This window comes from Ailuropoda melanoleuca, chromosome 8 (genome assembly GCF_002007445.2).
Source record: "Ailuropoda melanoleuca isolate Jingjing chromosome 8, ASM200744v2, whole genome shotgun sequence".
NCBI lineage: Eukaryota > Metazoa > Chordata > Mammalia > Carnivora > Ursidae > Ailuropoda > Ailuropoda melanoleuca.
In genome coordinates, this window is record NC_048225.1 from 83,471,822 (window position 1) to 83,496,562 (window position 24,741).

The following is a 24,741-nucleotide window of genomic DNA, read 5'->3' on the forward strand; positions in this document are numbered from 1 at the left end:
AGCTGTAGAAATTTTAAAAACTCAATCAATAGTTAAGCAGTAAACACATCACCAGAGAGAATTCATGATGATATATCTTGAGAAATTACACTGACCGCATCACAAAGAGGCAAGGATACAGGAGATATGAAAGACATGTGGAGGACAGAAAGAGAAGGTTAACACAGACCTAGACGGAGTTCCAGAATTAGAGAATCAAAAGGAGAGGCAACATTTAAACACATAGTAGTTATAATTCTTGAGATATAATAAAAGAATGAATCTCTGTAGAATCATAATATATTCCAAGTAGACTAAATTAAAAAGAAATCCTGAAAACATGAGATCACATACAAAGGAATGACCATTGGAATGATAGCAACAGCAACAAAGGAAGTCAGAGAGATGGGATAATTTCTTCAAATTGTTGAGAGACAAAACTATCTTTCAGGGATGTGTAAAATAAAAACATGCCTAGATTAACCGAAACTGAGAATCTTTATTATTGAGAAATCTACACTAAAGAAAATACAACAATAAATATGTATGTGTATAAATCAAAGCAAATAGTGACTATATAATTTAGAAAGAGCAATGTTGAATTTATGGGGCTAAAGAAAGGATAAGAATAAAATCCTAGTCGCACGCGCGTTCCCAGGCTCACGGTCTCATATGGCTTCCACTCATTTATGGAACATAAGAAATAGCAGGGAGATCAGTAGGAGAAGAGGGAAGAATGAAGGGGGGGTAAACAGAAGGGGGAATGAACCATGAAAGACTATGGACTCTGGGAAACAAACTGAGGGCTTCAGAGGGGAGGGGAGTGGGGGAGTGGGATAGGCCAGTGATGGGTATTAAGGAGGGCACATATTGCATGGTGCGCTGGGTGTTATACGCAAATAATGAATCATGGAACATTACATCAAAAACTAAGGATATACTGTATGGTGACTAACATCACATAATAAAAAATTATTATAAAAAAAGAATAAAATCCTGGACAAAATTAGCATAGTAGGGAGAAGCAGGGTTAAAGTGTTTTGAGGTTTTTAAATCTGGGGAGGGGTTAAAATACTAATTAATTCTGATTTCTTTTCTTTTCTTTTCTTTTTTTTAAAGAAGGCTCCATGCCTAGCGTGGAGTCCAACATGGGGCTCGAATTCACGACTGTGAGATTGAGACCTGAGCCAGATCAAGAGTCAGATGCTTAACCAACTGAGCCACCCAGGTGCCCCTTAATTCTGATTTCTGAAAATGATTTGCTAGGTTCACATAACGCTTCTGCTAAAAATAATGAAACTTATTCACAAATTTCATAAACAAAACAACACTTTTTTAAGTGTTGAATATCTTAAAAAACAGTGGGGAGTTTCCTGGCTAGTTTTTGGAAGAAAGTCTCTAATTGGAGAGGTAAAGAAAGCATTAGACCCCCAAAGTTGCAAAAGCTATAACTCACATGTAGTAAAAACAAGAAAACAAAACTGGAGGGGTAGACAAGAAAACAAGATACAAAGGGAAGAAATGGGCCTTCAACAAATATTTATCATGAAGCTACTATGAGGAGGCACTCTAGGTATTAGGCACTATTCTAGGAGCTGCAGAAACAAGACAGAAGAGAACAGATATGAAAGCCTTCAGATATTGGAACATTCAATCAATCAGATTTTAAAGCAATTATACTTGACATGTTTAAGGAAATAACTCACAAACTTACAACTATGTATGGGAAACAGGAAATCACAAAAAGTGACATAGCAGATGAGAGAAAGAACAAAACAGAACATCTAAGAGTAAAAATAAAATAAGAGGAATTTTTAAAAGTAATGAAGATGGCAAACAGGAATACAAAAAGATTCTCCACATCAAAATCATCAGGGAAATGTAAATTAAAACAACAAGTTACTACTACACATCTATGATAATGGCCAAAGTATGAAACAATGACAACACCAAATGCTGACAAAGATATGAAGTAACAGGTACTCCCACACACTGCTGGTGGGAATGTGAAATAAAACAGCTACTTTTGAAGACAGATTGGCAGTTTCTTACAAAATTAAACTTTTACCATATGATCCAGCAACAGTGGATAGTTATTTACCCAAAGGAGTTGAAAGCAGCTTTTATAGCATATTCATAATTTCCTTCAGTAGGTGAATGGATAAATAAACTATGGCATGTTCAGGCAATAGAACATTATTCACTGATAAAAAAAAAAAAGAGAGAGCTATCAAGCTACAAAAATATGTGGAGAAATCTTAAACACATATCAGTAAGTGAAAGAAGCCAATCTGGAAAGGCTATGTACTATATGATTCCAACTATATGACATCCTGGAAAAGGTAAAACTATGGACACAAAAAGATCAGTGGTTGCTAGGTGTGGTGGTTGGGGGAGAGGGAAGAGGAGGGAGAGATGAATAGGCAGAGTAGAGGCTGTTTAGGGCAGTGAAAATATTCTGCATAATATTGTAATGATGGATATATATCATTATGTATTTGTCCAAACCCATAGAATGTACACCAAGAGTGAACCTTACACTAACCTCTAGACTTTGAGTGATTATGATGTGTCAATGTAGGTTCATCCTTGGTAAAAAATCTACCATTCTAATGAGCAATGTTCATACTGGGGGAGGTTATGCATCTGTGTGAGCAGGAAGTATATGGAAAATCACTGTACCTGCCTCTCAATTTTATCGTAAACATAAAGCTGCTCTAAAATTAAAAAAAAAGGTCTTTTTTTTTTTTTTAAAGACCCTATGTATCTATATAAACTTACCTGGTACAGAAAAAGGTATGGAAAGATACATACCAGGTAAACTCTTAACGTTGATTACTTCAACTTGATAATGAGGACGAGAGGGTAAAAGAGAGAATGAACTTCTTTACATGTAAAAAAAAAAAAATCCAAAACCAAAGTATGGAGCTGGCAATGATTGGATACAATGTAAGAAGTAACCAACTGGTGAACTACAAGAGGCATTAGAAGAAATTATCCAGAACATAAGACAGAGATATGAAAAAAAAATGGAATAAAGCAAAAGTAAGATAATAGGTGTGAAGAAGACAATGAAAATGTCCTTCTGGTTGGTTGGAGAACCATCAGAAGAGGAAAGCAAAAGCTTAAGTGGTTTAAGATTTGAAAAGATAAAGGCTAAGAATTTTACCGATCTGGGAAGAGAGAACCTCAAATTCAAATTATCTTTTGGGATTTGAGCCCAACAAATCCCAAAAGATAATTTTTTGAAATACATGCTTAAATGCATAATGATGAAATATCAAAACTCAAAAACAAAAAGTTTTCAAAAATCAGTCAGAAAAAAATTACCTTCAAAGGAGCCACTGTTACTCTGAAGCTGACTTCTCATCAGCAGCAATGAAAGTAAGAAGATATTTATTTCCACAGTAATGGGGGAATATCATCAATCAAGACATCTACAGGAAAAAAAAAAAAGGTGAGAGCAGGCTTTCGCTAAATGAAATTCTAAGGAATGAAATTCAGGCACAAAGTAAGTGACCCCAGATGGTTGTGTGAGATACAGAAAGTAGTAAAGAACAAAGAAATTTGCAAATATATGGGTATATTTAAATAAACATCAATTGTATTAAAAAAGTAATAATAATAATATCTTGTCACTTTTTAAAAAATATTAAAATGCCAAACCATAATATATTAAGTGGAGGTTAGGGCATTAAAGTCTTAATTGAAGATCTTGATGTCTATGTTAACCATTTCCAAACTAGTGGCAAGAAAAATAATAAAAGTCCAAAAACGAATTTGACAAATTAAAAAATAAAAGAAATACAAACACTTTGGGACAAATAAAAAGCAGAACATACAAGACAAAAGTAAATTTTATCAGTAATTACATCCATTGTACATAAAATAAATGCCTTAAAGATAAAGCTGGACAAATGGATAACAAAAAACAATTATATGCTTTTAAAAAAATTACTACCAATTTATAGAAAAATCAAAAGTTACAGGATCAAAATAGACACACCATGCAAATTCTAACTAAAACAAAGCTAGTCTAGCCACATAAATATTTTTAAAAATTAGCTTTAAGCCAAAACATTAGAAAAACAAGTCAAAATGAGAAAAGGTTTAATTTATGGGGAACCTATAACAATTCTAATATTGTATGCACAAATAATATGGTCTCAAAATATATCATCTATAAATAATATCACTTTTATTTGTCCTTTCTAATCCTTATGACTTTTGCTTGTTTTCCTATGTGTGCTAACTAAAATATCTAATAGTTTTATAGAAATGGTGATATCAAATGTCCTTGTCTGATTGTGAGTCAAAAACAGGAACTCTTGGGGCACCTGGCTGGCTTAGTCAGTACAGCATGAGACTTTTGATCTTGGGGTTGTTCAAGGCCCGCATTGGGTGTGGAGATGACTTAAAAATAAAATCTTGGGGCTCCTGGGTGGCACAGCGATTGAGCGTCTGCCTTCGGCTCAGGGCGTGATCCCGGCGTTATGGGATCGAGCCCCACATCAGGCTCCCCTGCTATGAGCCCTGCTTCTTCCTCTCCCACTCCCCCTGCTTGTGTTTCCTCTCGCTGGCTGTCTCTCTCTGTCAAAAACAAACAAACAGGGGCGCCTGGGTGGCACAGCGATTGAGCGTCTGCCTTCGGCTCAGGGCGTGATCCCGGCGTTATGGGATCGAGCCCCACATCAGGCTCCTCCGCTATGAGCCTGCTTCTTCCTCTCCCACTCTCCCTGCTTGTGTTCCCTCTCTCACTGGCTGTCTCTATCTCTGTCAAATAAATAAATAAAATCTTAAAAAAAAAAATTTTAAAAAAACAAACAAACAAAAAAACCAGGAACTCTTTTAAAATGTTACTATCAACTGTGAGATGTTTTTGTACTCTTTATTAAGTTAAAGAAGTTTCCCTACACTCACACTTTTAATTGTTTTAATCATTCATGACTGGATGTTGAATTTTAACAAATGTTTTTATTTGCATATATTATAAAAATCATATGATATTTCTCCTATAATATGCTAATATGCTAAATTATAGCAACTCATTTTCCAATACTGCATTCCTGGGATACAACCAAGTTGGCAATAATGTTTGATCCCTGGATATCACAATTACCCTCAAGCATGACAATTTCTATTAATTTTTTTGGCACGTTTGTTTGTTTGTTTGTTTGTTTGTTTTTAGAGGGGGTGGGAGGGGCAGAGGGAAAGCTAGAATCTTAAGCAGGCTCCACACCTAGCACAGATACTGACACAGGACTGGATCTCACGACCTGAGATCATTACTTGAGCCAAAATCAAGAGTCAGATGCTTAACTGACTGAGTCACCCAGGCACTCAGTCTATTAGGTTTCAGAATTAAGATTATGTTCACCTCTAAGATGGCCTTCATATTCCTCTCAACTCAACAAAATTTTAGACAGGCTTCTTCCTAACTATGAGCTCCACACCTCCCTTTTCTTAGAATGTTTACTTTAGAAAACTTGTAAAACTTTTCTTTGACCCTTGGATATGTAAATTTTCTACAACCCAGGACCATCCTTCTCTAGAAAGTCAGCCTTTTGAAAAGTAATCATTTAGAAAGACAGAGCCCCTGCCTTCCGGTGTCTGTGAGAGGTTAGCAAAAACAGGTAGCCTAATCACACTGATCTATCTCCCAGGTGACATCCTCCAGTATCTATTAGCTCACCCCAGTCCTCCCACTTTTTATTTTCAGTAGAGTTGAGTTCAAGCACTTCCCTATATTGCAATAATCTTGAATAAAGTCTTCTTCCTTCCCTGTTTAACTGGGCTGGTGCAATTTTTCAACATATCCTAACATGAGTTGGAGAATAGACCCACTTTTTCTATTTTCTGGAAGAATTTGTATAACACTGGCACCTTTTTCTTCCTTGAATGTTTAGTAGTGGTAATACTCACCAAAAAAAGACATCTGGGTCTAGAATTTTCTCTGTGGTCAAGTGTTTTGACTGACGATCCAATTTCCTCATAATTTTATCATCTATTGATACCTGCAACAATTAATCAATAGTGATGACCTCTTATTCCTAACAATTCTTTTTGGGGCTTTTACTTTTTTTATAAAATTAATCCTTAGAGATGTTTACCAATTTATTAGTCTTTTCAAGGGACTAACTATTGGTTTGGTTAATCACAATTGTATATTTATTTTCTAGTTCATTAATTTTTTACTGACATTTATTTTTCCTTCCTTTTACCCCCTTAGAGTTTTGTTGTTGTTGTTTTTTAAGATTTTATTTATTTATTTGACAGAGAGAACAGAAGCAGGGTGGGGAGAGGCTAAGGAGAAGCAGGCTCCCTGCTGAGCAGGGAGCCTGATACAGAGCTCGATCCCAGGACCTTCAGATCCTGACCTGAGCTGAAGGCAGATGCTTAACTGACTGAGCCACCCAGGTGCCCCACCACCTTAGAGATTAATTTGCTAATCTTTTTTCCTAATTGTTAGCTTTTTGGTTCAATGACTGATGAAGACAATCTATACATTTTTTAAAAAGATTTTATTTACTTATTTGTCAGAGAAATAGAGACCACAAGCAGGGGGAACGGCAGGCAGAGGGAGAAGCAGGCTCTCTGCTGAGCAAGGAGCCTGATGGAGGACTCGATCCCAGGACCCCAGCTCACAACCTGAGCCGAAAGCAGATGCCTAACTGACTGAGCCACTGGGGCATCCCTGATGAAGACAATCTATAACCAATTATAAAATCTTAAAGGTTTATTCCTGCAATCTTGAATAAGACATATTCTTACAATCTTGAATAAGACAAGGATAACCATTACCACCACTTCTATTCAACATTGTACTGGAAGTCATAATCAGTACAATAAACATGAAAAAGAAATGAAAGGTATAAGGATTTAAAAAAAAAGAAACAAAACTATTATTTACAGATATTATTGTTGCTCATGCAGAACATCTTTTTTTTTAAATATAATTTTTAAAAGATTTTATTTATTTGAGAGAGAGTAAGCATGAATAAGGGGAGCAGCGGAGGGAGAGGGAGAAGCCGGCTCTCTGCTGACTAGGGAGGCAGACATGGGGCTCAATCATGACCTGAGCTGATGGCAGATGCTTAACCAACTGAGCCTCCCAGGCGCCCCCTAATGATACTACATTAAAGATGTACAGTCACAGGAACTCTAATACACAACAGATGGGAGTACAAATTAGATCAGCTAGTTTGGAAAATTGTTTTCCAATATCCATTACAGTTGCCTTGGGTATAATAATTCCATTCTTAGATAGAAATTCGAGGATATGGTACATTAGCATATACATGCAGTAATGTCCTTAGTCACATTATTCACAGTTTTCAAAAACTGGAAGTAGCCCAAATGGCCATGAATAGTTGAGTGGATAAACAAATTGTGAGATAATCATACGGTGGAATATTATAAAGAAAGAAAATAAAGCAACCAAACATAGAGTTGGAACTACATACAAAAATATGAATGGATTTCAGAAACAAAGTTGAGGGAAAGAAACAAGCCAGAAGAGAAAAAATATGCAGTATGGTTGAATTTGTATAAAATTCAAAAAGTAAAACTAAACTCTATTTGTTTTGGATGTATATACAGCTAAAGCAAGGAAATTATTATTATAAATTAAGGATTAAGGATAAGGATTACTTCTAAATAAGAGGAAGGAATTTATAATTGGAATGAAATAGACAAGAAGTTTCTGGGGGTGATTCTTATGGTTTTTAATCTGAGTTGTGCACAGGTATTTTTTTGTAACTATTTATTAAATACTACCTATAACTTTTACATGTTCCATATTTATTAAATACTACCTATAATTTTTACATGTTTCCATATGTGTTATACTTCATAACTTCAAACTGAGTTTACGAAAATACTGTACAGAGGCACATGGTGGCTCAGTTGGTTGAGTGGCTGACTCTTGATTTTGGCTCAGGTCAAGATCTGAGACTCATGAGATCAAGCCCCCAGTCAGGCTCCATGCTCAGCAGAGAGTCTGCTGGAGATTTTCTCTCTCTCCCTCTGCCCTCCTGACTCATATAAATAAGTAAATAAATAAATAAATCTTTAAATAAGTAAATAAATAAATTTTTAAAAAAGAAAAGAAAATATTGTACAAGTTCATGCTTGCTCTCTCTCTCTCTCTAGTGCTCTGTCTCTCAAAAAAATAAAATCTTTTTTTAAAAAATAAATCGTCAAAAATAAAAAGATAAAAATGCTGAAGAAAGAAGAAGAGAGCTGAGCAAGGAGCTTGATGTTGGACTCGATCCCAGGACCCTGGGCTCATGACCTGAGCTGAAGGCAGATACTTAACCAACTGAGCCACCCAGGCGCCCCAAGATAAGTGGAATTTTCAAAAATAGGTAAGATGGTAGAATTTGGCCCAAATATATGACAATCAAAATAAACATAAAGGGACTTACATGGGTATCATCAGTTAAAAGACAGACATGATGGGGCACCTGGGTGGCTCAGTCAGTTAAGCGTTTGCCTTCAGCTGAGGTCAAAAGGTCAGGGTCCTGGGATCGACATCAGGCTCCTTGCTCAGTAGGGACCCTGCTTCTCCCTCTGCCTGTTGCTCCCCTTGCTTGTGCTCTCTCTCTTTCTGTGTCAAATAATAAATAAAATCTTAAAAAAAAAAAAAAGACAGACCTGGTAAGATTGTATTAACAACAAAAATTTAAAAATTTAACTCTATGCTGTATATAAGAAAGTGAAAGGATTTATAAAAAATGTACGGAGGCAAATGTTAATCACAAGAGAACAGAGATAGCCATATTAATAAAAGATAAAGTAGGCTGTAAAATAAGCAATGTAATTTGGGATAAATAATCAGAGTAGCAGTGGAACTTCATACAGGGTCAAAAAGTTTCTTTATTCTACAAGTCAACGTAACAGGCACAGTATCTTCAGACTCTCTTTCTCTTTTCAGTTAAGATGACTACCCTAATTAAAAAAAAAAAAGCCATTGAGATTATATATGCCAAGCATGTCACACTACCTTTGACTCATTCCACACTCTTACATTGCCCTTCTGAAAATAGCTCTTAGAAATTCATTCTTCTCATAAATGAATAGAAGAATTCCAAGAAGTGAAATGAAACAGAGAATCCAAGTGAAGCATGTTCACAAAACACCCAACAATGGGCTCTTATTCCTTCATTGTCTCTTAAAAGCAAAATGAAAAGTCCAGATTAGCTTTTCTTGCAATTATATGTCTTAGAAATCCTATCATTTTTTCCCCCAAAAGTATTTCTGTTATACAGCATGACAAAACTTCACGTTATCATTCACAGTATGGAGAAAATAGTATCACTATACATTGAAACAAAAAAAATCTTCATTTTTCTCTTAATGTAAGTATAATGAGTATTTAGTAAGAAAAGCATTACATAATTACCCTAGGTAATAGGATACCATAAATAACTTTTTCAAAATATAAAAGGAATAGTTCAATTTAAAAAATTAAGGCAAAAAAGAAGTACAAAAATAGATACCTAATGAGCCAAAGCTATATTCTATGAATCAATAAATAATACTTTTAAGGCCCCTAAATCAACAATGATACATCAGAAAAATACAAATAAGCTCAATAAAATCTCAAATATAACTAAAGCAACTAATAAAACGGACAGTTAAGAATAGTGAAATATTAAGCTAGAGGCATTTATACATATCACACTGGTGACCTAATCTGACGTTAAAACTATTTCACCCCAGGGGTGCCTGGGTGGCACAGCGGTTAAGTGTCTGCCGTGTCTGCCTTCGGCTCAGGGCGTGATCCCGGCGTTATGGGATCGAGCCCCACATCAGGCTCCTCCGCTATGAGCCTGCTTCTTCCTCTCCCACTCCCCCTGCTTGTGTTCCCTCTCTCGATGGCTGTCTCTATCTTTGTTGAATAAATAAATAAAATCTTTAAAAAAAACACTATTTCACCCCAAGATGAATTAATTTATGTTCCTGAAAATTCACGTTCAGCAAGAAAATGTAGTGGTTGGAAAGAGACTATAGTCCAAGGTAAAACAATTCTGGGTCCTCAATTTCTATATGAAAGTTTCATGCAACTGTGAAACTATCCAGGGTTCAAACCAGGATATTCAGCCTCTGCTTTTAATGGCTATTTCTATTTTGTATAGCAAACAAATGGCTCTAATTCTCCATTCATCAGAAAAATTTCAGGAATTAAGATCGCTATCTTTCTCAAATTAGATAACATGTACTCCAAAATAGGGAGCCTTCTGCCAATGTTTTCAGAAAAATTATATGCATGTATGATTGTTCATACTGTCTTAGTTTATAACCGTTCATTCCCTCCTTTCACCCTCAGCTCTGTTCAGCCATGAGCATAGGTTAGTAATAGTTCATTAGCATTTTACACTTTTTGCTTAGGGCATCTTTTGCTTGGGCCTCAATCACAACTGGCAGCTTTTCAGGGCACCTGGTAAATGGCCAAAGCAGGATACAGAGTGGGTATATGCTTCTTCCAAGGCATCCCAATTATTAGGTCTCTTTCTTAGTGTCAAAAGCACATCAAGTTGTTTTTCCCCTTGATGGGATTATCTTGGCATCTCCCAGTGGCCCTTCTAGTGTTACAGCAGGATTGGACATCAAGATTGTCTGGTCTTTCCTTTTTCAAGGGGATCTGATAGTATCAACAATGAGGTTAGGGAATTGGCTGATCATTACTTTTTCTTTTCACGGCTTAAGTAAGACCTCTGTTTACTGCACCAGGGGTTTTTGTTTCGTTTTATATTATGCGATTGTTCCACTCCCAGTTTTTTCCTAGGGAACTCATTCATAATCAAGTAGTCATAGCCAGATAGCTCTTCCAGACAGGCCAGTCTGATGATTGTGCCAGTCCTACTGCCTATTATGGTCTTGCTTTGTCTTTGCCTCCCCCATGGTGCTGCTCATTTCCAGTGAAATATTTCATAGCAGCCTTTCTGGCCTACAGAGAATAGCTATTTTAAACAGATGTTTAAAAACAGATCTTTTAAAGATACTCATACTTTCTTCAGTATGTATTTCAGGTGTTTGTTGAAGAGACTATTATCTAGACCCTCTAGATTTGGCCATTCCTATAATTTCTAAAATAAAATATTTCTAACACTTAACATCCAACTTTCTCTATTGAACACATTTTTAAGTATGTTTGTGTATGTGTGTTAACCAAGACCAAAAAAAAAAAAGTTAGAATCAAATCAACTAGTCTATTTCATATAGAATCTCTGGTATATGACCCATACTAACAAATTCAGTAAAGCTAAAATTATGCTGCTTTCTCCTTAAAGCATCTACAAAATCTATTCTCACATATATTTCCCACTTTAAGGTTAATATACATCGGCATGTTCTTGCCTGCCATTATTTTGTTGTGTAACATTTTAATTTCCAATTTTGATTTTGGACTCTGGGGTATGCCAGGATATTATTCTAATTAATGGTCTATGGATGAAAAGATGTGGGGCATAAGGAAGACTGTTGACTTCTTTCTCAATGTGAACTCTCTCAGACGAAGGTATGCAGGTATCTAAGAGCATGAAAGAAAGCTTTTCAGACAATAGAGTCACTTCTCTATCAAGGAAAACTTTGGAGGTTCAAATTACTCTGATGCCTCTAGATCATTTTTTTCCTAATGGATGCCCTAACTTTCATGCAAAAAATTTAGCAAAATTCTGATAGCAGTCATTAGTGCTCTCCACCAATTATTTCTAGTTCTCATATAGGAAAAACTGTACTTCGTTCCCCCCTTGAAGTTATGAAAGGCCATATGACTTCCTTTGCCAAATATATATGAGCAGAAGTGGTGTCTCCCACTTCCCTTCCAAAAGCTTTAAGAGCCACTTCACAATTTGTCACACTTTCTTTCCTTCTCTCTGCCACAATCACCAGCAATGGCCCAGATAGTGGCTGTTGCATCAGCCGGGTCCTGGAATGAGGGGGATGCACAGCACAACTGCCGGCCAACCCTGCAATGGATTCCCAGTATGAGTGACCCTTATTGTTTTAAGTCATTGAAACTGTGGAGTTGTTTTGTTATCATAACCTTGTCTATCCTGACTCTGAATTCAACTGGTAATTAAACACTGAGTTTGATTCTTGGCTGTCTCAATCCAATAGGTACAAGATATAGCAGATTCTTTCAATATAGTCATATAAAGTCCCTGAGTTTACATCCACCTTTTCAAGCAGGTACTTTAACATTTTGAGTCTATAATTCCTTTGTCATTACTCATCCAGTACCATCAAGATCCTCCCTACTGTGGCCATCCTTGAATTCCTCATACTCTTTATATTATTCCATGAAAGAAACTATTCCAAGCCCCCAAATTTTATCTTTTATTGAGATTTGTTTTTCCCAATGTCCATAGATCATAACTTACATAGCTGTTTCATCAAAGCACACTGTACTTGATATATCACCCTTCCCTGAGGGTGATGTCCTCATCACTTATATTTCTTGGTTGAAAGCAGCAGACGCTAACCCTGGCTAACTTTAAAAAAAGAAGTTTATTGGTAGTCTATTGGGGTCATGAAGATAAGACAGGAAGTTAGGGGGGCGCCTGGGTGGCTCAGTCATTAAGCGTCTGCCTTCGGCTCAGGGCGTGATCCCGGCGTTCTGGGATCCAGCCCCACATCAGGCTCCTATGCTGGGAACCTGCTTCTTCCTCTCCCACTCCCCCTACTTGTGCTCCCTCTCTCACTGGCTGTCTCTCTCCCTGTCAAATAAATAAATAAAATCTTAAAAAAAAAAAAAAGACAGGAAGTTAGGGGACCAAACTTGGCATGGGAAAGAAACCAAGGGAGGTCTAGAAACAAGGAAAGAAAAATCAGGAGGAAGCAATTACCCTAAAGCTAGAATAACATTTCTGCCCTGAAAGATGTCTGGCTATTCTCTCTGTCCTTACACTACTAGCTCAGACTTCAAAGTCTTGGAAGAAAGTTTCCAATTAGCAGAACTTAGATCACAAGCTCACCCACTAGCAGTTCCAGGGGGTGGGAGAGGAATGGTCTGGACTTTCAAGTTTCATTGTTAGAGGCATAGGCCTGAAATTCCCTCCCACCATGATTATACACAGTGGAAGGTGGTAAATCCTCAAAGAAATCAGATTCTACTAGGCAAAAGAATGGATGCCAGGCAATGACAATACCTAAAAAGATAGTTGTGCACTACAGAAGTGAAAAAAAGGAGAGGATGATATGATCTTTAATGAAAGAAAGGTTTATGGCTTCATCATGTTGGTAGGTTACTGTAGGAACTCAAGATGTCTTCACTTACCAAATGCATTTTTTTTTTCTTGCAGGATCATGCAGCTGAAGGCACTTTGGAATGATACAAACCTTAATTCAAACCAGAGTCTGTCATTTATTAGACATTTTGGGGCAAGTTCCTTAATACCTTTGAATCTCTGTTACCTCTTAGAGTTGCCTGACGATTCTGAGCCAATATGTATAGACACACACCCTGCACTAAATAAACATTAGTTTCCATCCCCTGTGTATTGGTCAGGGTCTTTAGAGGAAAGAGCCAATAGGATATGTATATACAAAAAGAAAGAGACTTATTTTAAGAAATTGGTAATTATTTTAAGGAACATGCAGTTATGGAGGCTGGCAAGTCCAAAATCTTCAGGGTGGGCCAGTATACTAGAAGCCCAGAGAAGAGCCAATACTGTGATTCAAGTCTGAAGGCCATCAAGCTGAAGACTCAGGAAGAAGCAGAGGTGTTGCAGTTCCATCATGAAGGCCATCTAATGCAGAATTCCCTGTTACTCGGAGGAGGTCAGTCTTTTGTTCTATTCAGGCCTTCAACTGACTGTGGGAGGCACACCCACGTTATGGAGAGCAATCTACTTTATTCAAAGTGCACCAATTTAAATGTTAATCTCAACCAAAAACATCCTCACATAAAAACAAAGAATAATGCATGACCACATATATGGGCACTGTAGTCCAGCCAAGTTGACATATAAAATTAATCATAATACCCTGAGAGATGCTATTATTCAGGAAAATAGTCTTCCTTCTTTCCCTGCATTCAGTAAAGCACTTTTTAAGGCTGTTAAAACCAGTTGAGCAAGGGATGTCTGAGATTGGGCATATGGGAATGATGGGAATAGCAGATGTGAGCCACAAAACAGTAGAACCCAGAGGCTAAGTTCAAGTTTTAGAAGAGGCTCACCCCCAGGAAGTCCTCTGCTGTGGCAAGAAAAAGGTATAATCAGACTCTACCCTCCCCTCCTCCAAAATGATAACCTTCACCAACACCAACTCCTATCAGCAAATCTTGAACCTGATCAAAAATGAGCTGATCATCTGCAAGCTTGTGACTTGTCCACTCCTAAAACAATGCCAGAATAGTACTTTACCCCACTATAGGGCAGGAATGTGGACACAGATAGGCAAAATGTTTACTTCCAAAATTCAAATGCATGAGGATGACATAGATGAGAAAGATAAATTTTCTGCAAGGACTTTTCAGATGATAGAATGAACGCAAGAACACTAATGGCTGTATGTAACATGGCACATACCTGGAGATGAATAAATGTTCAAAATCAAGATTCTCATGAAACACATCCCCAGGATGAAGACAGACATGGTCCACAAGAGTCTTCTGAATGACCATGCTGAAACTATCTGTGTTATGAAGAGCAGCTACAGGCCAAGAAGGGAAAGATCACCCAGACTCTGTCCAAGAAAGAAGAAACTAAGGAATAAATTTCCTGTTTCAATTTGTATATAGTGGCCTCATCAACAATAGATGATTCCCCAAAACGCAAGACTTTATCTGGGGAAAAATTGTTAAAGAAAAGAGAATACCTGAAGAATTTAATAAGTGATCAAAATAATATCACTAAGTGAAGGTTAATGTAATATTTAGATTTAATTATACAAAATTGTTATTATTTGATCACTTTTAACCTAAAAAAATGACAAGACTGTTAAGAGTCAAGGTGAAGCCAAGGTACCATCAGTAAACAGGCAGTTTACTACAAGTTATTACATCATCATTCTAAGTCCAGGGAAATATAGCGGTTAATTTTAAAAGGAAAGCAGACTTGGAAATGTTAATACTACAATTCAGCATTATAAAACCAGGGCCTTGAAAGCAATAGAACAACTAGTAAAAATGGTGCTGATGTAAAGTGTAAATGGAAAGGTGTTTTAGCTAAGCAAGGGCTAGACTGTGGGCAATGGTTGGGGGTTGAGTGATAAAAATACACATGCATGTGTATATACATGTACATGCACAGATGTGTTTGTGTCTGTGTAGATATAGGGGTATGTGTGTTAATGTTTGTAGGTTTATTATGTGTGTGCACATGTGTATGTGGGTAGCTATGTATGCATGTGTATGTATGTGTAAGTGCAGGTGTGTGTGAGGTAAACATTTCTAGTCATGACATTTATACTATTACAAAGAAAACTTAGACCTCATCACCTCATTACTGTAGGTCTAGTTGTTATGCTAAGGTCTCCCAGGGACTAAAAGGCAGTTGCAGAATTGAGTTTGTCCCTTACAGATGGGAAACAGAATCTGAACCAAGTCCATCTTCCCCCTTTCACCTTCTCTTTGCCATTTCTTTACTTCCTCTTTCTGCCTCTCCTTTCCAGATGTATGGGAGTAGGGAAAACCTTTCATATGGGAGATGTCGGCTGCCCTAAGGGGAAAAGTTGCTCCTGCTCCAAGTAACTCATGAGTTTTGCATGCTCGCCCTTGGCCTGTGGCTTCTTCTGGAAACTGATGCACTGGTTCCTCACAGTACTTGAAACCTGATGAGAGTTGCCATTTTAACTGCTTTACCAGTTTTTTCTGTGTGTGTGCTTTGCCATACTACTTTCCTTTTTTCTCAGTTGTATATATTCCTTTTAGTAAGGAAGCTTAATATGTAAATTGTTGAATTAATCAAGTACAAAACTGAAAGGCTTGAATCTAAGGAATTCTTAAGAACAGCATCATATGTTTCTCCAAAGCACTTATTATCTAAGCTTATTACTTCACAAAGATCTTTTAAGCTTTGCAAATATCACTCACAGACCAAAAGATTAGATTCAGGAAAGTACAGAATGGCCAAAGTCCAAGAAAATACCCTTGATCTGGATAACTCTACAGTGTTTTGGAAGCAGTACAAAGAAAAATGCATAATACTAATATTGGACTACAATGCCCAGATTATAAATCTGATTACCGGCTTAATCGTCTCATTGTCAATTCAGACTATTAAGGGAATATTTTACAAAAAAGATTTTGGATTAATTTGAAGTATAGCAAATTCAAAAGAGACAAACTTCTATTTAACTCAACAAGTACTTAGCATCTATTATATGCCAACTGCTGTGAGAGAAAGAAAAGTAGTGTAAGAGAGTAAAGCTTCAGGGAGTTCAAACATTTTCTTGGAAGTGGAAATTCCAATTTTGGTAGCGGCCGTATGAAGCTTTGGTTCACAAAGTTTCACTAAAGCTAGACATTCCAACATACTTAACTCATGGCTTTAAAAAAAAAAAAACCTATGCCAGGAACATGAACACACCTATGAAATTAACAAGGGAAGTAGCCATCAAAGAAACCTTGTGGACCCCTGCTTGGGTTCTGCAAATATTGGAAAAACAACCACCTTAAGTTCAGGGAGGACAGAAATGAGTATTCTCTGAACAAGTCTGTCTCAACATGCAGGCGTTTCAACTCCCAACCTGCTCTCACAGCTCTCCTTCCTGTGGTCATCATGATCCTAGATCCTGGATCACTCAGCCAACACTGCCTCCTTGAAAATCAGTTGTTTTTTTGGCAACAAGGCTAGCAGTGCTTGATTTTACTTCTACAAGTTTCAGAACATGAGAAGCTATTCAGTAGATCCTTTTCCTTTGGATTCCACAGTTCCCATCACAGCACACAATTCTATATGAATGGGTGTGCATTGTTGGAAATGCCCTGTTGTCCAATCAATAAAACTATACTGTTTTCCCCGAATAAATACAGCAAAGAAACTAAAGATTTGACTCTCAGGGCACCTAGGTGGCTCAGTCGTTAAGCGTCTGCCTTCAGCTCAGGTCCTGATCCCAGAGTCCTGGGATCAAGCCCCACATCAGGCTCCTCCGCTGGGAAGCCTGCTTCTTCCTCTCCCACTCCCCCTGCTGTGCTCCCTCTCTCACTGGCTCTCTCTCTGTCAAATAAATAAAATCTTTAAAAAAAAATATTTGACTCTCATCCTTGAAGACCCTACATATAGAGGAGAAAACACATATATATATTCATATATATAAATATGAAAGAACTCAAGGATAGTTAGAGAAATAAGAAATGATAACATTATGTTAAATAAAATGTATTGTGGGAAAGGGGACAAAAGAATAATCAAAATGGTATGAAATGAATATGAGAAAGCTTTCTGAAAGTAAGGAAGTGCATTCCAGGTAAAAGAAATGGAATGGACAAGAAGACATGGAAACAGAATTCATTAAGTTACAGGCAATCTTAATTTTATATTTCTGACAAGCATATAGCAGTTCTAGAATAAAACAAATTCTAGAAGGGGATGTTTGTTTATTTATTTATAATCCTTTTTGATTTGATGGAGAAGGAAAATAGAATAGAATTTTGATTCTGACTTAGAACTTTTGGTTATGAATTCTAGATTTTAAATGAAATCAGGATTGGCAACATGTAAGTCTAAACTCATAAATGTCACTAAACTTATAGTATTGACACAACCTTAATTTGGGAAAACTTACAGCTTTGACACAACTTTAATTTGGAGTATACCTTTTGATTGAAAGCACTGGGTGTTATACGCAACTAATGAATCGTTGAACACTACCTCAAAAACTAACGACGCACTCAGTTGGCTAACTGAACATAATAAAAAAATTTAAAAAACATTTCAATAGCTTTAAAAAGAAAAAAATAAAAGTGATACTTTACTTCTCTCTCTTCTTTTTTTTAATAGCTTAAAAATCTAACAAATATTTACATTGAGTATTTTAGAAAAAATAAATGGTTATGCCAGGAGCACAAATTTCACTTTACTATATGAATTACTGTGATAATGCTTAGAACAAAGTGAGTTTGCATAACCATGGGGATTGGATAAATCTTTGTTCCTGGAAATGTCCAAAAATGAACTAGGCAAAAATTTAGCCAAATGAATTTTTTTTATTATGTTATGTTACTCACCATACAATCTAATGAATTTTAAAATTCCCCTTTGACTTTGATTTCAAGATTCGATGGCTCTAGCTGAGAGCTTTCCATACGAACAATCTCTTATTACGCAGTGTTCAGTATAGGTAAAAATTCTACTTTACACCTGCAGTGAGCTACATAACTGCCCATCCCAAGACCAGGGGCTCATGGCACTGCCTAGCAGTTCAAAAAATTTGACCCTGGAGGCATACATATCAGAGTCTCTGGAATATCTGCTAAACTTTTAGATTTCTAGGTCCCACTTTAGACCTACAGTGAATCCCAGAAATCTACATATTTCACAAGCTTTCCAAGTGACTGATATAATACTATAATTTGTAAACCACTGCTCTAATCCTTAACATTCCTACTGAAAAGGCAGACCAGTAAGGCCTATTTACAGTTATGACTGCTGTAATAAAGTCATCTGTTCCTTAAGGAGTGAGTTAAGCTCACAAGCATCCCAAATACTGTTTAAGCATCCAACCACCTTTGGAAAGTAAACTTGTAACATGTAAAACGTTCCTTGACCTTCTCTTTACAAGAGACAATTTTTTTTTCATGGGCATTACAGTTACTAAGAGTAATCTTTCTCAAAGTTCTTTGTCTCAACAAAGAACAATGAGTGAATAAGGTCTCAATTATCAGCAGTGGCTGGTGAAGACTTAAATGTATAAATATTTTAGTCTTTTTCATTTCTATTTGGTATTACAAAAGAACACAGCAATCAGATGACACTTACAACCTAAACCAGAGAATGCAACTTAAGAGATGCAAGGGAATTATCTTATTTCATTTTACTGTAAAAATATCAACTATTTGGTTGTATTAATAAACCACTACTTCTTTACCATCTGTCCTATGATTTATAATAACAGCAAAATTGAGGATTCTAGAGTCTCACCTACCACTTTTCCCACTACAATTCTTTCTAAGTATAATGCCAAAAATTTAATTACAACAGAGTGGAAATATGGAATTAATAGTAAAAACCCGGCTAAATTGGACTAATTGATAAAAAGATTAATCACTAAGGCTTTTATAAAATATTATTTTTAATAATATAATTATATTTTAAGTGTGAAATGCTAATAGTGAGCATATATAACCTCTTTTAGGTAAACAAAAGTACAATAATTGATATTATTTATTAAGTTTTTTGTAAATTCTTCATACAAACAGACCAGGTCCAAATCCTGTCTGAATTATCACAAATTCCAAATCAAAGGATTTTATTTATCTGCCTATTTATCTTTTAGACTTTTATAGTCAAATTATCATATAGATTAGTTACTTTTCATGCTTGCCTTAATTTATTTTCTAAGGACTTTTTAAAAAAACCTTTTAAACAGAAAATGCAATTTAATTTTTAAACTAATGTCTGTAATAACCCTTGGGTACAGATTAAGCATAATGAACATTTAAGTAAGTTACAAAATCTTCCCATGAGGGGCGCCTGGGTGGCACAGCGGTTAAGCGTCTCCCTTCGGCTCAGGGCATGATCCCAGCATTATGGGATCGAGCCCCACATCAGGCTCCTCCACTATGAGCCTGCTTCTTCCTCTCCCACTCCCTCTGCTTGTGTTCCCTCTCTCGCTGGCTGTCTCTATCTCTGTCAAATAAATAAATAAAATATTTAAAAAAAAAATCTTCCCATGAAAACATTTGGAAAGGTCACTTCAATTTATGAGAGTACATTTTGCTAAAGTTAGGAACATCTTAAAATTTACAGATTCTAAGTTTTAATTGGCTACTGAAAACCAGTCCTCACTTCTAGAAAAATAATAGTTTTTGGTTTGAGGGGCTAAACAAGATCAGAAGAGAAAATAACTATTCATAGAAAATACTGTATTAGAACTCCATTTCAGAGAGAACAGAGAAGTAAAAGAGTGTATGTTTTGTGAGTAGTGTGTTAAAATGGGTCTTAATGGGGTGTCTGTGTGGCCCAGTCGATTAAGCTTCTAGGCTCCCGGTTTGGCTCAGGTCGTGATCTCAGGGTGGTAAGATCAAGCCCCATGTAGGGCTCCGTGCTCAGCAGGGAGTCTGCTTGGGATTCTCTCCCTCCCACCTGAGCTCGCTTTCTCTCTCAAATAAATGAATAAATCTTTAAAAAAGTGTCTTAAGTAAATGACTAGCCTTTCTTCACTTACAGAACTTGATTTACCTACTTAGATACCACAGAGCTGATATTGGAGCAGTTAGTAAGGTGGTGGAGCATGACATCATAGACAAAATACATACCTCAGAGGCATAAAGCCCTTGTTTATAACCCTTTCAGTTACTTGATCACTTTGGACAAGTTACATAATCTCTCTAAGCCTCAGTTTCTCCCTTCATAAATGGGAATGAATCACATCTACTTTCTAGGGTTTTTATAGAGACCAAATGAAATAATAGTTATAATGTGATTAGCACTGTAACTACTATATATGAAGCCTCCAATATCTATTGACCATTAGAGATATATATACATGTTGCTGTGCCTGAAAACTTCAGAAAAAAGTATAAAGGTATACAAGATAAAATGATACTAACATATTTTTTTAGGATTTTATTTATTTATTTGAGAGAGAGAGAGAATACATGAGCAGGAGTAGCGGCAGAAGGAGAGGGAAAAGCAGACTCCCCGCTGAGCAGGGAGCTCGACACGGAGCTCCATCCCAGTAACCTGGGATCATGACCTGAGCTGAAGGCAGATGCTTAACCGACTGACCCACCCAGGCACCCCAAATTGGTACTAACTTCTGAGATATAAAAAATGGATTCTAAACAAATCCATGTAATAGAATATTATGAACATTATGTAGTCCCTAAAAATCATATTTTCAAAGAATAATAAATAACATGGGAAAATGGTAATGATATAATGTTAAGTAAAAAAGCAGGACATAAAACAATAGATTCTATGAAAAAACCGTATGCATAAAAAAGAACATTAGAATTTCTCAAAGCGTACAATGGTACTCTCTGGGTGCCTTGCAGATGGTATTACACAGGCCCTGATTTTAGCATCCATGGTCACTCTCCTTCTGACATACTCCTATTCATTCATGTCTTTTTAGAAGTATCAAGTTTTTGAGCTACCAATTGACTATAATATTCCATGTGTATTTTAATACAATAGGATGATCACTTACTGTGATCTGAATACACTTTAGACAACCAAAGATGCATATATTTATTGAGCACTTACTCTGTGCCATGCACTGGGGACACAAAGATAAGATACAAATTTTTCCTTAAGGAATCTATAATCTAGTAAAGGACAGAGAAAAAGTATGATGAATATTCTTAAAGAGTATACAAGATACTATAAGAGGCATAGATGACAGCAGTCAATTCTTCTTAGATTTGGGGTACATCAGCTGGATTGTGACACATGAGTAAGAATGGCTTTGATTTCACACCTGTTAAGTGTGATGCATGTGAGATATCCTTATGGAACTGTCCAGTAATCAGTGGGATACATGAGAGTGGACAGCAAGAAAGAGTTCTGGGATAGAGATGAGAATTTGAGCGCCACCAATACACAGGTGATAGTTAAAGCCATGATAGTTAAAGCATGAAGTTGGCAAAAGTAGTCATGAAGAAAGAAGGAGGAATATGATGCACAAACAGAAAAAAGATGATGCCTCAAAAACAACATTAGTTAAGGGATGTACAAAGCAAGAGGGGCCCACAAATAAAGGCTGAGCAAAAATGGCTGGAGATAGATAAGGAAAAAAAAAAAAAAACAGCTGACGAGAAAACCCTGTATGGAGTTTGTAAAAGAAGGAAAGGAGTCAATTAGATGCCCAGTAAGGTGAGACATAAAACTAATTGAATGGATATAGAGGTGAGGTTCTTTGGGGTGACATTTGCCTGAGCAGTTTCAGCACATCTATCTGTGTGAGTACTTGTGCATGTATACTTGTGAGGGTGGGAAGGTAGAGGCTGAGGGCACTAAATTTAAAAATGAATGAGGATAAAGGGCATAACAGACAATTCACCAAAAGAAAATACAAATGGAAAATGTGCTATATAAAAAATTGACCCTACAACATACAAATGCAAGTTAGAGTCAGATATCAATCAGGTTTGCTTACCAAATGAACGCAATATTCTAAAAAATAATCCTCCATGCTGGCAAGGATGCCACAAGATGGCACATACTACTGGCAGGAACATGACATAATTCCCCATTTTTCCTGTTATGTACCTGGAGTAACTGATCTCCCCTTGTTTTGCAGCCCCATTGTATACTATCTGTAACATTTCATTGTTCGTGTACACTTCATGTGTAACTCTCCTTCTGGCTGGCTTGTAAGGTTTTTGAGAATAGCCACCCTGTGTGGCTAGTGCCTATTCTCATTAGTATCTAGTTTCCATCACGTGCCTGACTCATGCTAAGTACTTAAGAGATGTTTGGTAAACAAATTTATAAGGACCAGAGTTCCTGTTTTGATATGTTATTTTAGCTAAAATTGTCAAAATCCACCCAAAGATTGAATGACATGATTTAAAGAAATAAGCATAAGTGATTTCCTTTATAAAATTCTGGTAGTGTCTGTGTAATCAGATATAAAAGTGGGGACATATACCATGCATCTCGTGCGTATTTACAAATATTTATGCTGTTCTGACCCTCCTTTTATTTTGTTATTTTAACTCTCTCAAAGTAAGTATTTGCTCTTAGTTAAGTCTCCATTTGTCCCCTCATCATTCTTTAAGTATAAACTGTAAAAGCTATCCAGAGCTGCCTCGTCAATCTAAACCAGTCATACCCTCTACTGTTTGGCTGGGCAAATGATTAAAGCTACGTCTAACAAGTTTATTGAAATCGATGAAAATGGAAAAGGTATAAATTCACTTGGTATTTGAAATGGGAAAGTGAAACATGAGTCGGCTTTAAAGTGTATTTTTAATGTGCTTCATATTTCCTAAACTGTAATTTTAATGAATCATCAGAAATTATTGTGTCTGTATGCACTATTCAGGGAATCTCAGGAAAAGTACAGTCATCACTGGGCCCTCAGGAAAACAGGTATAAGATTTTATGACACCTCTTCTGTGAGAGCTAAAGTACCCCCACTGTCAGCATTTTCTGGTGTAACTCTTTTAGGACGGATCAACATCACCTGGAGAATGAACGGAGCCAGGTCTTCCAAAGACCTGGGCAATTTTCTTTAAATATGTTAACATTGCACTATTATTCCCTTGCTTGCTTGTGAAAATACCAAAATGAAGACAATTTCTTTGATTATACATGACTCTCTTTTATGTGCTAAATCCGTGATACTCAACCAGGGACAATTTTGCACCCCCCACATTGGGGCATTGGCAATGTCTGAAGACATTTGTGGTTGTCACAGCTTAGGGTGGAAAAGAGGGTTGCCACTAGCATCTAGTTGAGAGGGAGCAGGGATGCTGCTAAATATTCCATAATGCACAGGACAGACCCCCCAAATAAAGAATTTTCCAATCCCAAATGCCAACAGTGCTACAGTTGAAACACCCTGTCCTAAACAATAGAATGTATACAACTTTCAGAGAACCCTGTCCATCTTTTGAGGCCCAACTAAGCTACCACCCCTTTCATGAGGTTCTTGGATCAATCCACAATGACATCTTCACAGGTTGGACCTTCCATAATTCAGGTTTCATTTGATGGAGATCTATTTCAAAGAATTTTTGGGGAAACATGCTCATATTCACTGTTGATACTTTCTTCTTCTTCTTCTCTTCTTTTTTTGTTTGTAATTTGCCTGTGTTCTTTGACGAAACTATTAGATAGCTTTCTAAGTCAAAAGACTCATGACTTATGTTACTTTCTCTTTCTAAACTCTTTTTTAAAACTTTTCCAGGATCTTCATCTTAATACTGCTTTCATAGATAATAATTTCTGAAGTGGGAAAAAGAAACTAATTATCCTACTGTTTTTCCAGCTAAAATGTTTGGGTAATATTTCTAGTAACTGGAATTGCCAAAGTCCATTGTCTGGCCATTCTACTAAGAATAAAAACAAAGAAAGAGGCTATGTTTTTTGGCCTCTGATCAATCATGTAATTCTCCTTCTATTTAAAGTTTGAAGATTTGGCTTGTTATTTCTAATGCCAGGAATTCACAACCCCCACGAGCCAAGAGTGGTAGGAATGGGAGATGTGGGGGGAAAAGAAACAACTCTGAATTAAAGTCAACAGTTGAATAGAATTCATTAGCAATACTCTTAAGAAACAAGTGATTTCCTTGGAAAAGAAAGGCCTTTCAATAAATCACTGCCATATTGTTTTTTGTTTTTTTTGTTTTTGTTTTTGTTTTTTTTTTTACTGATTATGGAGTGTCCTTTCATATGTCTGACACATACAAACATTGAAACAGTAAGCACATAGGAAAGAGTTTGCCAAGGATAAAAATAGTTATACATAGTGACATGAAGACTTGTGATAATTTTTTTCATTTGATCTATTCATAAAAAAAAAAAAAGCTATCTAGGTTGCCAGGTTACTTGGTTGTACATTTTAAGAAAGGAATGGTCATGATGGAAAGATCTGAATTTTGAATTTTGCCTGAGAATGAGGGGGATGATGATGTGGTAA

General features: G+C 36.4%; 1 long non-coding RNA gene across 4 annotated transcripts in view; it reads right to left on the bottom strand.

The window, feature by feature from the left end:
• The window catches only part of LOC105240029, a 180,196-nt gene that overhangs the window by 87,432 nt on the left and 68,023 nt on the right, over positions 1–24,741 (bottom strand). For all 4 annotated transcript variants that reach the window (XR_004627272.1, XR_004627271.1, XR_004627270.1 and 1 more), the window contains 2 exons: positions 5,902–5,993; positions 3,310–3,416 (listed from right to left, as the gene is read on the bottom strand). This is a non-coding gene — a long non-coding RNA (uncharacterized LOC105240029). The remainder of the gene's footprint in view (positions 1–3,309; positions 3,417–5,901; positions 5,994–24,741) is intronic.